At 40.7% G+C, this 12,264-nt stretch overlaps 1 protein-coding gene across 5 annotated transcripts in view; it reads left to right on the forward strand.

Moving 5' to 3' along the window:
• Fhit (fragile histidine triad diadenosine triphosphatase) overlaps positions 1-12,264 on the forward strand; it is a 1,507,501-nt gene that overhangs the window by 47,577 nt on the left and 1,447,660 nt on the right. Inside the window, exon 3 of one of the 5 annotated variants that reach the window (XM_063274603.1) lies at positions 11,208-11,290. The gene's annotated coding sequence lies outside the window, so the exon portion shown is untranslated. 5 annotated transcript variants of the gene reach the window in all.

Consider the following 12,264-nt stretch of genomic DNA (forward strand, 5'->3'; position numbering starts at 1 on the left):
TGTGTAAATTGTTTGTTGCTGTGAGAGAGAGGACTGTTCAGAGATTCTAATCAGACTGTCAGCAGCTCAGCAGTTTGCACAGTCAAACTTGTACATGTTTTTAAACTGCCTGTTCTCTTTCACAGTATACATTTTGTTCTTGGTCTAGCTGGTGAAGGAACAAAGCAAGAAAATGATACTCTACATTCATTTTGTACAGAAGTATAATTCACCAATACGCTTTCATGATTAGTGAGCTGCGGATCTAAATTCTATGACCCTGCCTAAGGGGCTACTCTAGAAAACACAAAGTGCGTGACATTCCTGGACTACTTTTTAGTCACTCCTGGGCACCATCATGACTCCAAATCACATATTTATTCTGATAGGGTTTTGAAAATTTCAAAAATATATGCAGGCCCTTTATTTTACCCTGTAGCATAGCCCACACTTTCAGACACCTTTAAAAAAGGATCCTCATTTAAAAATGGAAGTTTGTACATTTGGTTCTAATGTTTCTCACAAGTCTCAACCTGTCACAGAGACACTTTCAGAAGTTGAAACCCATGATCTATAAGCTCTACCTGCGCATGTCCTGCCATATCATTTGACTTATCCCACAAAAGAAAACCAAACTCCCAAACACCCTGGACTACGACAACCACTCACCTCAGAATACATTAAGGAAGGTTTCAAATTCCAAGTCTCTTTTGTATAAAGTCAAATTAATACAATACAAATAAAATTGTCCACCCAATACAGCTGACAATGGATGAAGCGAGGTCACATTGTCGCTGTGCATTGTGGGCTTATGATGCACACGGAACGGTAGAGTTAGTGGGACTTCTACTGGACTTGCACTTTCTCTCATCTTCTGGTCATCTCAGCTGTGATTCTATGACAGGCGATGGTATGGATGGACCCAGGTTCTCTTCAAGCGCTTGAAGCTTAATTCCTTTGCATGCATTTATTAGTTTTTGAGACAAAGTTTTTCCAGGTAGCCCAGGCTGTCTTTGAATTCACAGTTCTTCTGCCTCTGCCTCCTAGGAGCAAGGATTTCAGGTATCTACTGTCATTCCTGGTCTCATGTTGATTATGCCACAGAAGGCACAAGTCTCCTAGGCTAGCAGATTGATTTCACTACAACATTTCCCAGAAGGAAGCACCATAGCAGTTCCCTGTTTACCATCAATTCCTTCTTTCCTAGTATAGTATAGTATAGTATAGTATAGTATAGTATAGTATACTATATGTTGCTGAGACCTAGATCTAAGCCCAGATAATAGGTTTTTAAAAGTTATGTAATAAACAGAAGCAGACAGTATGGGGTCCTTTGTATATTGTATCTTTTATTCAACATTATATTTGTGACATTTGGAATCTTTCCTTTTAGCTTTTAAGAAATGGTGTAGACTTGAAGCTGTTAAATGAAATCATATGTTGGGAAAATGCTCTGAAATTTCAAGAGTGTCTTAAAGACACAAGAACCAACTGGTCACTTGTATATTTAAGTGCTTGGAAGTATTTGGGAAAAATTTTCCCAAATTTTGCATTTATTTATTTTCCTGACTAGCTCATCCACAAACTTTGCATGTGCAACCTGGACAGTGGTTTATAGTAGGTCCTTCACTTAGATCCCAGCTGACCAAATGGCGAAGTTTTTGGATATTACTATTTTAAAGGTCATCTTAGAAGTCTACACCCTGAGAGTTTTTTCTTGTATAGGTGAGTAGATTTTTCTTATAATTGACTAATTAAGTGGAAATTAGAGGTTTGTTTCTTTAACCTAAGGCCATTCTTAATATTCCTTTTAGTAATTAAGTATAACTGAGAATAATCCATAACCACAGGACCTTTTCCTTTCATTTATACACAATGTGCATAGAATTTGGCTTACAGGTCAGACTACATACTGGATTACCATCTTTTGGCACCAAAACACATAGTGGATTTCTTTAAAGGGACACTCCCAATTTAGCCAGAAAATATTAAACCCTGTTTCTTTGCCAGCACCATATAATAAACTATGAATGTGGTATTGAGGCTCTGGTGGGTGTGCAAGTAATGCCTGGAGAAGCCTCCCTCTGTCTCACAGAAATGAGAATTGCAAAACAGGTATCACTGATGGTTGCTTGGAATCTCACAACACAGAGGATAGAACAAAATGCCAGGGCCAGAGCAAATGGCCAGCAATGCCAGTGGACAGGCACCTAACATTCTCTTATCTCTTGAGAGCTGGGACTGTCCCACAGCTCTTGGACCCAAAACCTGTCCACAGAGCTGGTCTGCCAGGAGCCTTCTCAATCCTAAGCCCACAAATGGGACTCCACTTTCTCTCTGTGATGGTTCAAGGAAAGACCTGCTGAGAGTGCTTGGGGCAGGAGACTCAGTGCAGCCTGTGACAGGACACTTCCAGTCTCCATCTGCACTCAGAGCTAAGGCTGTCCTACAGCCCTCCAGGCCCAAAAGCAGCCCAGAGAGAGCTTGTCTCCCAGGAGCACTCTCACTCCTAAGATCATAGACTCACAGGCTTACAGGCCCACAGGACAGGCAAGCTCCAGTCAGAGAAGGCAAGACCAACAACAAACATCAGAGATAACCAGATGGTGAGAGGTAAGCACAAGAAGCTGAGCAACAGAAACCAAGACTGCTTGGCATCATCAGAACCCAATTCCCCCACCACAGCAAACACTAGATAACTCAACACACCAGAAAAACAAGATTTGGATTTAAAATCACATCTCATTATGATGACAGCGAACTTTAAGAAGAACATAAACAACTCCCTTAGAGAAATAAAGGAGAACATAGGTAAACAAGTAGAAGCCCTTAAAGGGGAAATACAAAACTCCCTTAAAGAGTTACAGGAAAACACAAACAAATAGGTGAAAGGATTGAACAAAACCATCCAGGTCCTAAAAATGAAAATTGAAACAATAAAGAAAGCACAATGAGAGACAACCCTTGAGATAGAAAAACTAGGAAAGAGATCAGGAGTCATAGATGCAAGCATCACCAACAGAATATAAGAGACTGAAGCGAAAATCTTAGGGGCAGAAAATACCATAGAAAACATTGACACAATAGTCAAAGAAAATGCAAAAAGCAAAAAGCTCCTAACCCAAAACATCAGAGAAATCCAAGACACAATGAGAAGACCAAACCTAGGAATAGATACAGAAGAGATCAAAGATCCCCAACTTAATGGGCCAGTAAATATCTTCAACAAAATTATAGAAGAAAACTTCCCTAATAAAAAGAAAGAGATGCCCATGAAGATAAAAGAAGCCTACAGAACTCCAAACAGATTGAACCAGAAAAGAAATTCCTCCCATCACATAATAGTGAAAACACCAAATGACAAAAACGAAGAAAGAATATTAAAAGCAGTAAGGGAAAAAGGTCAAGTAACATATAAAGGCAGACCTATCAGAATTACACCAGACTTCTCACCAGAGACTATGAAAGGCAGAAAATCCTGGGGAGATGACATACAGACCCTAAGAGAACACAAATGTCAGCCAAGGTTACTATATCCAATTACCATAGGTGGAGAAACCAAGATATTCCATGACAAAACCAAATTTACACAATATCTTTCTACAAATCCAGCCCTACAAAGGATAATAGATGGAAAACTCCACCACAAGGTGGGAAACTACACTCTAGAAATAGCAAGAAAGTAATCTTCATGCAACAAACACAAAAGAATGGTGACACAAATATAATTCCACCTCTAACAACAAAAATAACAGGAAATAACAATCATTATTCCTTACTATCTCTTAATACTAATGGACTCAATTCCCCAATAAAAAGATGTAGACTAACAGCCTGGAAATGTAAACAGGACACAATATTTTGCTGCATACAAGAAATATACTGCAGTGACAAGACAGACCTACCTAAGAGTAAAAGGCTGGAAATTTTTTTTCCAAGCAAATGGTCCCAAGAAACAAGCTGCAGTACCCATTCTAATATAGAATAAAATTGACTTGCAACCAAAAGTTATCAAAAAAGATAAGGAAAGACACTTCATACTCACCAAAAGAAAAATCTGCCAAGGTGAACTCTCATTTATGAACATCTATGCTCCAAATGCAAGGGTAACTACATTCATAATAGAAACTTTACTGAAGCTCAGAGCACACACTGCACCTCACAAAATGATGGTGGGAGACTTCAACACCCCACTCTCATCAATAGACAGATCATGGAAACAGAAACTAAACGGAGACATGAAGAAACTAACAGAAGTTATGAACCAAATGGACTTAACAGATATCTATAGAACATTTCATCCTAAAACAAAAGAATACATCTTCTTCTCAGCACCTCATGGTATCTTCTCCAAAATTAACCATATAATTGGTTACAAAACAGGGCTCAATAGATAGAAGAAATTTCAAATAATCTCATGCATCCTATCAGATCACTGTGGACTAAGGCTGGTCTTCAGTAACAACAAAAACATCAAAAGTCCAATCTACATGGAAGTGAACAGCGCTTTACACAATGATAATATGGTCAAGGAAAAAATAAAGAAATTAGAGACTTTTTAGAACTTAATAAAAATGAAGGCATAACCAGTAGCCAAGATCAAACTAAATGGAGAGAAATTTAAAGCAATCTCACTAAAATCAGGGACTAGACAAAGCTGCCCACTCTCTCTATACCTATTAAATATAGAATTTAAAATCCTAACCAGAATAATTAGACAACAAAAGGAGTTCAAAGGGATACAAATTACAAAAGAAGTCAAACTATCACTATTGGCAGATGATATGATAGTATACCTAAGTGACCCCAAAAATTTTACCAAAGAAGTCCTACAGCCAAAACACAACTCCAGTAAAGAGGTTGGATATGCAATTAACTCAAACAAATTAGTATTCTTCCTCTACTCAAAGGATAAACAGACTAAGAAAGAAATTAGAGAAACAACACCCTTCACAATAGCCACACATAATATAAAATACCTCGGTGTGACACAAACTAAGCAATTGAAATATCTGTATGACAAGAACTTCAAGCCTCTGAAGAAATAAATTGAAGAGCTCAGAAGATGTAATGATCTCCCATGCTCATGGATTGGCAGCATTAATATAGTAAAAATGGCCATCTTGACAAAAGCAATCTACAGATTCAATGCAATCTCCATCAACATTCCAAGGCAATTCTTCATAGAGTTAGAAAGAGCAACTTGCAAATTCATTTGGGAAAGCAAAGGAAAACCCAGGGTAGCAGAAACTATTCTCAACAATAAGAGCACTTCTGGGGGAATCACCACCCATGACCTCAAGCTGTGTTACAGAGCAATCGTGATAAGTACTGCGTGGTATTGGTACAGAGACCGGCAGGGAGATCAATGGAATAGATTTGAAGACCCAGAAATGAACCCACACACCTATGGTCATTGATCTTTGACAACAGAGCTAAAACTATCCAATGGAAAAAAGACAGCATTTTCACCAAATGGTGCTGGTTCAACTGGAGTTCAGCATGTAGAAGAATGCAAATTGATCCATTCTTATCTCCTTGTACAAAGCTCAAGTCCAAGTGGATCTTGTACCTCCACTTAAAGATGATATACTGAAACTAACAGAACAGAAAGTGGGGGAAAGCCTCGAACACATAGGCATAGGGGAAATTTTCCTGAACAGAACACCAATGGCTTATGGTCTAAGATCAACAATCAACAAATGGGACCTCTTAAAATTGCAAAGCTTATGGAAGGCAAAGGACATTGTCATTAGGACAAAACAGCAACAGATTGGAAAAAGACCTTTACCAACCCTACATCTGATAGAGGGCTAATATCCAGTATACACAAAGCACTCAAGAAGTTAGACTCTGGAGAATCAAATCATTCTATTAAATAATGGGACACAAAGCTCAACCATGAATTTTCAACAGAGCAATACTGAATGGCTGAGAAGCACCTAAAGAAATGTTCAACATCCTTAATCATCAGGGAAATACACATCGAAACAACCCTGAGATTCCACCTCACACCAGTCACAATGGCTAAGATCAAAAACTCAAGTGACAGTAGGTGCTGGCAAGGATGTGGAGAAAGAGGAACACTCCTCCATTGTTGGTGGGATTGCAAACTGATACAATTGCTCTGGAAATCAGTCTGGCAGTTCCTCAGAAAATTGGACATAATACTGAGGATCCAGCTATACCACTCTGGGGCATATATCCAAAAGATGTATAACATATAACAAGGACACATGCTCCCCTATGTTTATAGCAGCCTTATTTATAATAGCCAGAAGCTGTAAAGAACCTAGATGCCCTTCAACAGAGGAATGGATACAGAAAACGTGGTACATTTACACAATGGGGTACTACTCAGCAATCAAAAACAATGACTACATTAAATTCTTAGGCAAATACATGGAATTTGGAAATATCATCCTGAATAGGGTAACCCAGTCACAAGCACACACACACACATGGTATGCACTCACTGTTAAGTGGATATTAGCCCAAAAGCTTAGAATACCTAAGGAAAAAAAATCACAGATCATATGAAGCTCTAGAAGAAGGAAAACCAAAGTGTGGATGTTTCGTTCCTTCTTAGAAAAGAGAACAACATACTCATGGGAGGCAATACAGAGACACAGATTGAAGCAGGGACTGAAGAAAAGGTCATCCAGAGACTGCCCCCTCGGGGATCTATCCCATGTTCATTCACCAAACCCAGTCACTATTGCTGATGCAAAGACGTGCTTACTGACAGGAGTCTGATATGGCTATCTCCTGAGAGGCTCTGACAGAGCCCTACTGATACAGATGAGTGTGCTCACAGCCAACCATTGGACTGAACAAGGGGACCTCAATGGGGGAATTAGACAAAAGACTGAAGGAGCTGAAGGGGTTTGCAACCCCATAGGAAGAACAACAATATCAACCAACCAGACCCTCCCAGTGCTCCCAGGGATTAAACCATCAACCAAATAGTACACATGAAGAGACCCATGGCTCCAGCCATATATGTAGCAGAGGATGGCATTTTCTGGCATCAGTAGGAGGAGAAGCCCTTGGTCCTGTGAAAGCTTGTTTTCCCAGTGTAGGGGAAAGCCAAGGTGTTGAGGTGGGTGTGGGTGTGTGGTAGTCGAAGCATCCTCATAGAAGCAGGGGAAAAGGGTATGGGAGGGGGGGAAGGGGATAGCAATCGAAATGTAAATGTATAAAACATCCAAGAAAAATAAAATGAAAGAAAATTAAAAGATCCCTATAGGGATCATACTAAATAGCTTTTATAGGAATCCTGAGGACTACTGTTAAATTGACCACTTGATGCAAAATCATAAAGAAATTTGATACTAATTCAAGTATCAAATTGGACAGTTGAAATCAAATATCTGATGCTTCTGCGAAGTGCTAGAAGGGAACCTTGTGTGCTACTGGCTTAGAGTCTCTTGGTGGAACCAAAACTCCTTCCTCGATCACATTGGTGGGATTGAAAGTGCAGATGTTGGCTGATGCCAACATTTCAGAATTAGACAGTCCCTCAGCCCTGTTCCCGCTAACCTAATTTGAATGAAAGATAAATCAAATGTAAACAATTCCAAATTAAAATGTATATAGCTCAAAAATAATTTATTTCTTGATGTGCAGATGCCAAATTATTGAACTCACACAGGTGTTCCTGGAGAGAGTCTTTAAACTTTAAACTACCTCCTTCATTTTTCAAGTGGAATGTACACACTGGAGTATACACACTGGAGTGTAAACACTGGAGTGTACACACTGGAGTGCACACACTGGAGTGCACACACTGGAGTGCACACACTGGAGTGCACACACTGGAGTGCACACACTGGAGTGTACACACTGGAGTACACACACTGGAGTGCACACACTGGAGTGCACACACTGGAGTGCACACACTGGAGTGTACACACTGGAGTATACACACTGGAGTGCACACACTGGAGTGCACACACTGGAGTGCACACACTGGAGTGCACACACTGGACTGTACACACTGGACTGTACACACTGGAGTGTACACACTGGAGTGCACACACTGGAGTGCACACACTGGAGTGCACACACTGGACTGTACACACTGGAGTGTACACACTGGAGTGCACACACTGGAGTGTACACACTGGAGTGTACACACTGACATACCACCGACCACTGGCTGCATCCTGTCTCATCTCTTAAAGACTTTTGTTTAACTTTACATTTGAAAAAAAGCACAACAGAATCCAGTGGCATTTTCATGCCAGAACAAACCCAGTATCATTTTTCAATGCCTATGTGATGACAATCTGGTTATTAGGTTGTCAGAAAGTTTTGACAAAATGTAGTGCTGGACTACCTAATTACGTTGCTTCCGTCCAATGGGGCTGCCGATCTGCTTCCTAATAACTTCTGGCCAGGGTTGTTCTGTAAAAGGCAAACGTATCAGTCTTGTGATAAATGTTTGCTGTTTATGTTTACTAGACTAAACAAAGAGAATCCACTTAGGCCTGCTCTTGAGGGGATAGTAATAATACACATTGCCCAGAGTCCAGATGTCCCGTTCCTCTGAAAGTTTTAAATCACTGGGGAGGGGGAGAAATGTGAAGGAACGAAGACTTTCTGCAGGTTTTCTTTCATTTTGCTGAAAAACATCCAATGAAATAAAATAATCTTAAGGACACATTTAAAAACCCGTTTTCAACACCATCTTCCCAATTTATATTTTTATTTAAAGAGCTGGCATTTTCTTTCAGATTCAATACCTAAGTACTGGAGTACGCAACGGAGTCCTTTATACTCTCTTTTGTATTGAGGTTGGTTCAAGTTTTGTTTCATCATAATCATCTAATATTGGCAAAATTTAAAAAATGTATTCATATAAAGATAGACCTAACACTATGTAATACTAATATAAAATGTATTCTGATAGTATGGCTACATGAATAGGTTTTCTTTCTTTGACAATTTCTTCAGAAGGAAGGACTACGGATGATTCTCTGTGGTAATATACTATTCTAGCTGGCGTGCACAAGACTTTGAGTTTGATCCCAAGGAAACAAACAGAACTCGTTTTGACTGGCATGGTCTACATACCTGTAATCCCAGCACTTGGAAGGCAGAGGCTGACGGATCCTGAGTTTAAGATCCTTCTGGACTACATAAGAGTTCTAGGCCAGCCTAAGCTATATAGATAGCATCAAAACGACAAAGGCAGTTAAATGCCTGTGGAGAAGTGCTTGTTGTTATTATGTCCTTGGAGATAAATCACCAATTCCCATGAGTGCTCAGCACTCGAAGGGGCTGTGCGCTGTGGGCCCTGAGGGTTGAGCTTCATCATCGTCCCCTATATCCTTTCCTGTCTACATGACTCTGTTGCTGAGGCAGCCAGGAAATAACTGTTTAGATGAGGTCTAGGAAGCAGAAGGAGGGCACGCAGGTGGAATAACCCATGAAATGCGATTTTACACTGGGCTCAAGGCAGATAGTACAGGTTTTTACATGAACTAGGAAAAGAAAGCTTTGGAAGTATGAAGTTCTGAGGGCAGTTCTACGAAAGCACAATAATTTGTGATATTTGCTTGTTTGAACAGGTAGTTGTAGTGAGAGAGCAGTGAGAACCGGTGGAGGGGAGGGTGATAGTTCAGTTACATGGAGGGATCCTACTGCTCTACAGTAAGGCGACAAGGATTTATTAATTTATTCCATTAAGCGTTCTTCTGAGACTTTATCATGATTTTATGTGCATGGGTGTTTTGTCTGCATGTCTGCATCGTACGCAGACATGGATGCATGCTTACAGCACTCTTGGAAGCCAGGAGAGGGCATTGGACTACTTGGGGCTGAAATCACAGATGATCGTGAGCTGTGCTGAGGTTGCTGGAACCTGAACCTGCCCTGCTCTTAGCCACTGACCCATTTCTATAAAGACCTAAAAGACAAGTGTTTAGAGGTTCGAAGTTAAAAAGCGTTAATACTGTTCAAGGAGATGGAAATGATCGAAAACTCTACTCTTCTGGTAAAACCATAGTAAAGAGAACTGGTTCCAGTGTTTCCTACAGTGAATCCTGTCCAAAGTCACTCACTGTACTTTCCATGGTAGTAAAGAAGCCTTTGGCTTGACGCCTCACAGAAATCTTGATATCTTTCCAATGTGATGGTTGCAGTGGGTCAATAGTTTCTGTTGCATAGATGATATGGTGGATCTAAGCAGTTACCACATAAAGTAACTGTTTGGGTAGCAGTGTTAGTTCTTGGTTGCCTATCAACCAAGGCCAAGGGGTTGCTGTGGCCCAGGCAATCCCTTTGACTGTGTGCAGTCATCTCTTATCCAAAGAACTATTACCAGTTACTCTGTTCAACACATTGAGACTTGTGTCTATGAAGATGAGATGAGATCTTGGCCACTGCTCTGGGATATCAAAGCCCAGTGGTTATGCATTGTCCTGGTTTATTGGTGCTACTGTAACAAAATCCTGCAGATCGGGTGATCATAGCAGCAGAAGTTCCTCTGTCTCTCAGTTCTTGAGATTGGAAACACTAAGATGAAGGTCCTTGTCTGCCAAGACTGTGCTTATTCCAAACAGCTGCCTTGCTGCAGCATCCTTTGGAAGGGATGTGTGCTATGTCCTTAGTGGTGGGACACAATGAAGAGGGTCCTTTCACCCTGTCACCCTTTTGCTATGGTGCTAATTGTGTTGATGCTCTACTCCCAGGACACCATTAAATCCCAGAGGTGACAACTTTTAATGTAGGTGCTTTGATGATTAAGTTGTAACATGAATATTGAGTGAGGCACTGGCATTTAAACCACAGTGCTTATGTTGCAAGATCAAGCTAACTTGATAGTACCTGTCATATGTTCTCTATTTGATAAAAATTTTTCTAAATTTCTGCTAAGTGACTTTGATGAAGGGGTGTCACAGTTAGCTTCAGTTGTCACCCTGATGCACCCGGGAAGAGGGAATGGTAACTGAGGAATTGTTTCCATGGGGCCTATGGGCGTGTCTGTGGGAGTGTTCTCTAGACTGTTAATTCATGGAAGAGGGCCCACACCATTGTGGGCATTGCCATGCCTGGGCATCTGGAAACAGGAGGCATAAGAAGGGTAGATGATCATGATCTCGGAAGCAAACCATTAAACAGTTTTTCTCCATGGTTTCTGCTTCAGTTTCTGCCCTCCTCTTCCTCCATGACGAACTATACAATGGAAAATTAATACATACCTATGTTGTTTTCATTTGTAGTGTTTGTCATACCAACAGAGAAACCAAGCTTGGGCAAGGTGTCAAGTATCTTGGTGAAGGATAAGGGGCAGAGATACACAAAGGTATTTTGGGGAGCATTTGTGGTGACTTGTGAATGCATTTCTTTTTTTTTTTCATCTTTATTAACTTGAGAATTTCTTATTTACATTTCGATTGTTATTCCCTTTCCCGGTTTCCAGGCCAACATCGCCCTAACCCCTCCCCCTCCCCTTCTATATGTGTTCCCCTCCGCATCCTCCCCCCATTACCGCCCTCCCCCAAACAATCACGTTCACTGGGGGTTCAGTCTTGGCAGGACCAAGGGCTTCCCCTTCCACTGGTGCTCTTACTAAGATATTCATTGCTGCCTATGAGGTCAGAGCCCAGGGTCAGTCCATGTATAGTCTTTGGGTAGTGGCTTAGTCCCTGGAAGCTCTGGTTGGTTGGCATTGTTGTACATATGGGGTCTCGAGCCCCTTCAAGCTCTTCCAGTCCTTTCTCTGATGAATGCATTTCTGCTTGTGTAACCTGTTCTCTTTTTAGAGAGAGTTTTCAACCAAACAACTTGAATTACATTCAGTTAGCATTATTTTCTTATTTATGGTTCCCTTTTCAATGAAAGTTTTATAAGTCATAATGCAAAAAGTGTGTGTGTGTGTGTGTGTGTGTGTGTGTGTGTGTGTGTGTGTGTATGTGAGGAGTCTCTCACTGAGAGGTTCATAGGCTTGGTTAGTTCTAAGGGTTTGCCCATCTTTACCTGCCCAATGCTGAGATCAGAGCAAACAATGCTGGCATGCCTGGTTTTTTGGTTTGATTTCTGGAACTGAGGTCCTGATGCTTTTGTGGCACCTCCTTTACAGATGTAGCCATCAGAGTCATCTCAGGCCCTATGTTGTCAGTTTTATTTATTGACACAGGGTTTTGTTTTGTAGGGGAGATTGGCCTGGAATTTACAGTGTAGCACAGCTGACCTCAAACTCATGGTAATTCTTCTGTCTCAGCCTTTGGAATATCAAATTCAGATTTACTGAGTCTTCTTCATGCTAGGTAAATGCCT

The sequence above is a fragment of the Rattus norvegicus genome, chromosome 15 (assembly GCF_036323735.1).
Source record: "Rattus norvegicus strain BN/NHsdMcwi chromosome 15, GRCr8, whole genome shotgun sequence".
NCBI lineage: Eukaryota > Metazoa > Chordata > Mammalia > Rodentia > Muridae > Rattus > Rattus norvegicus.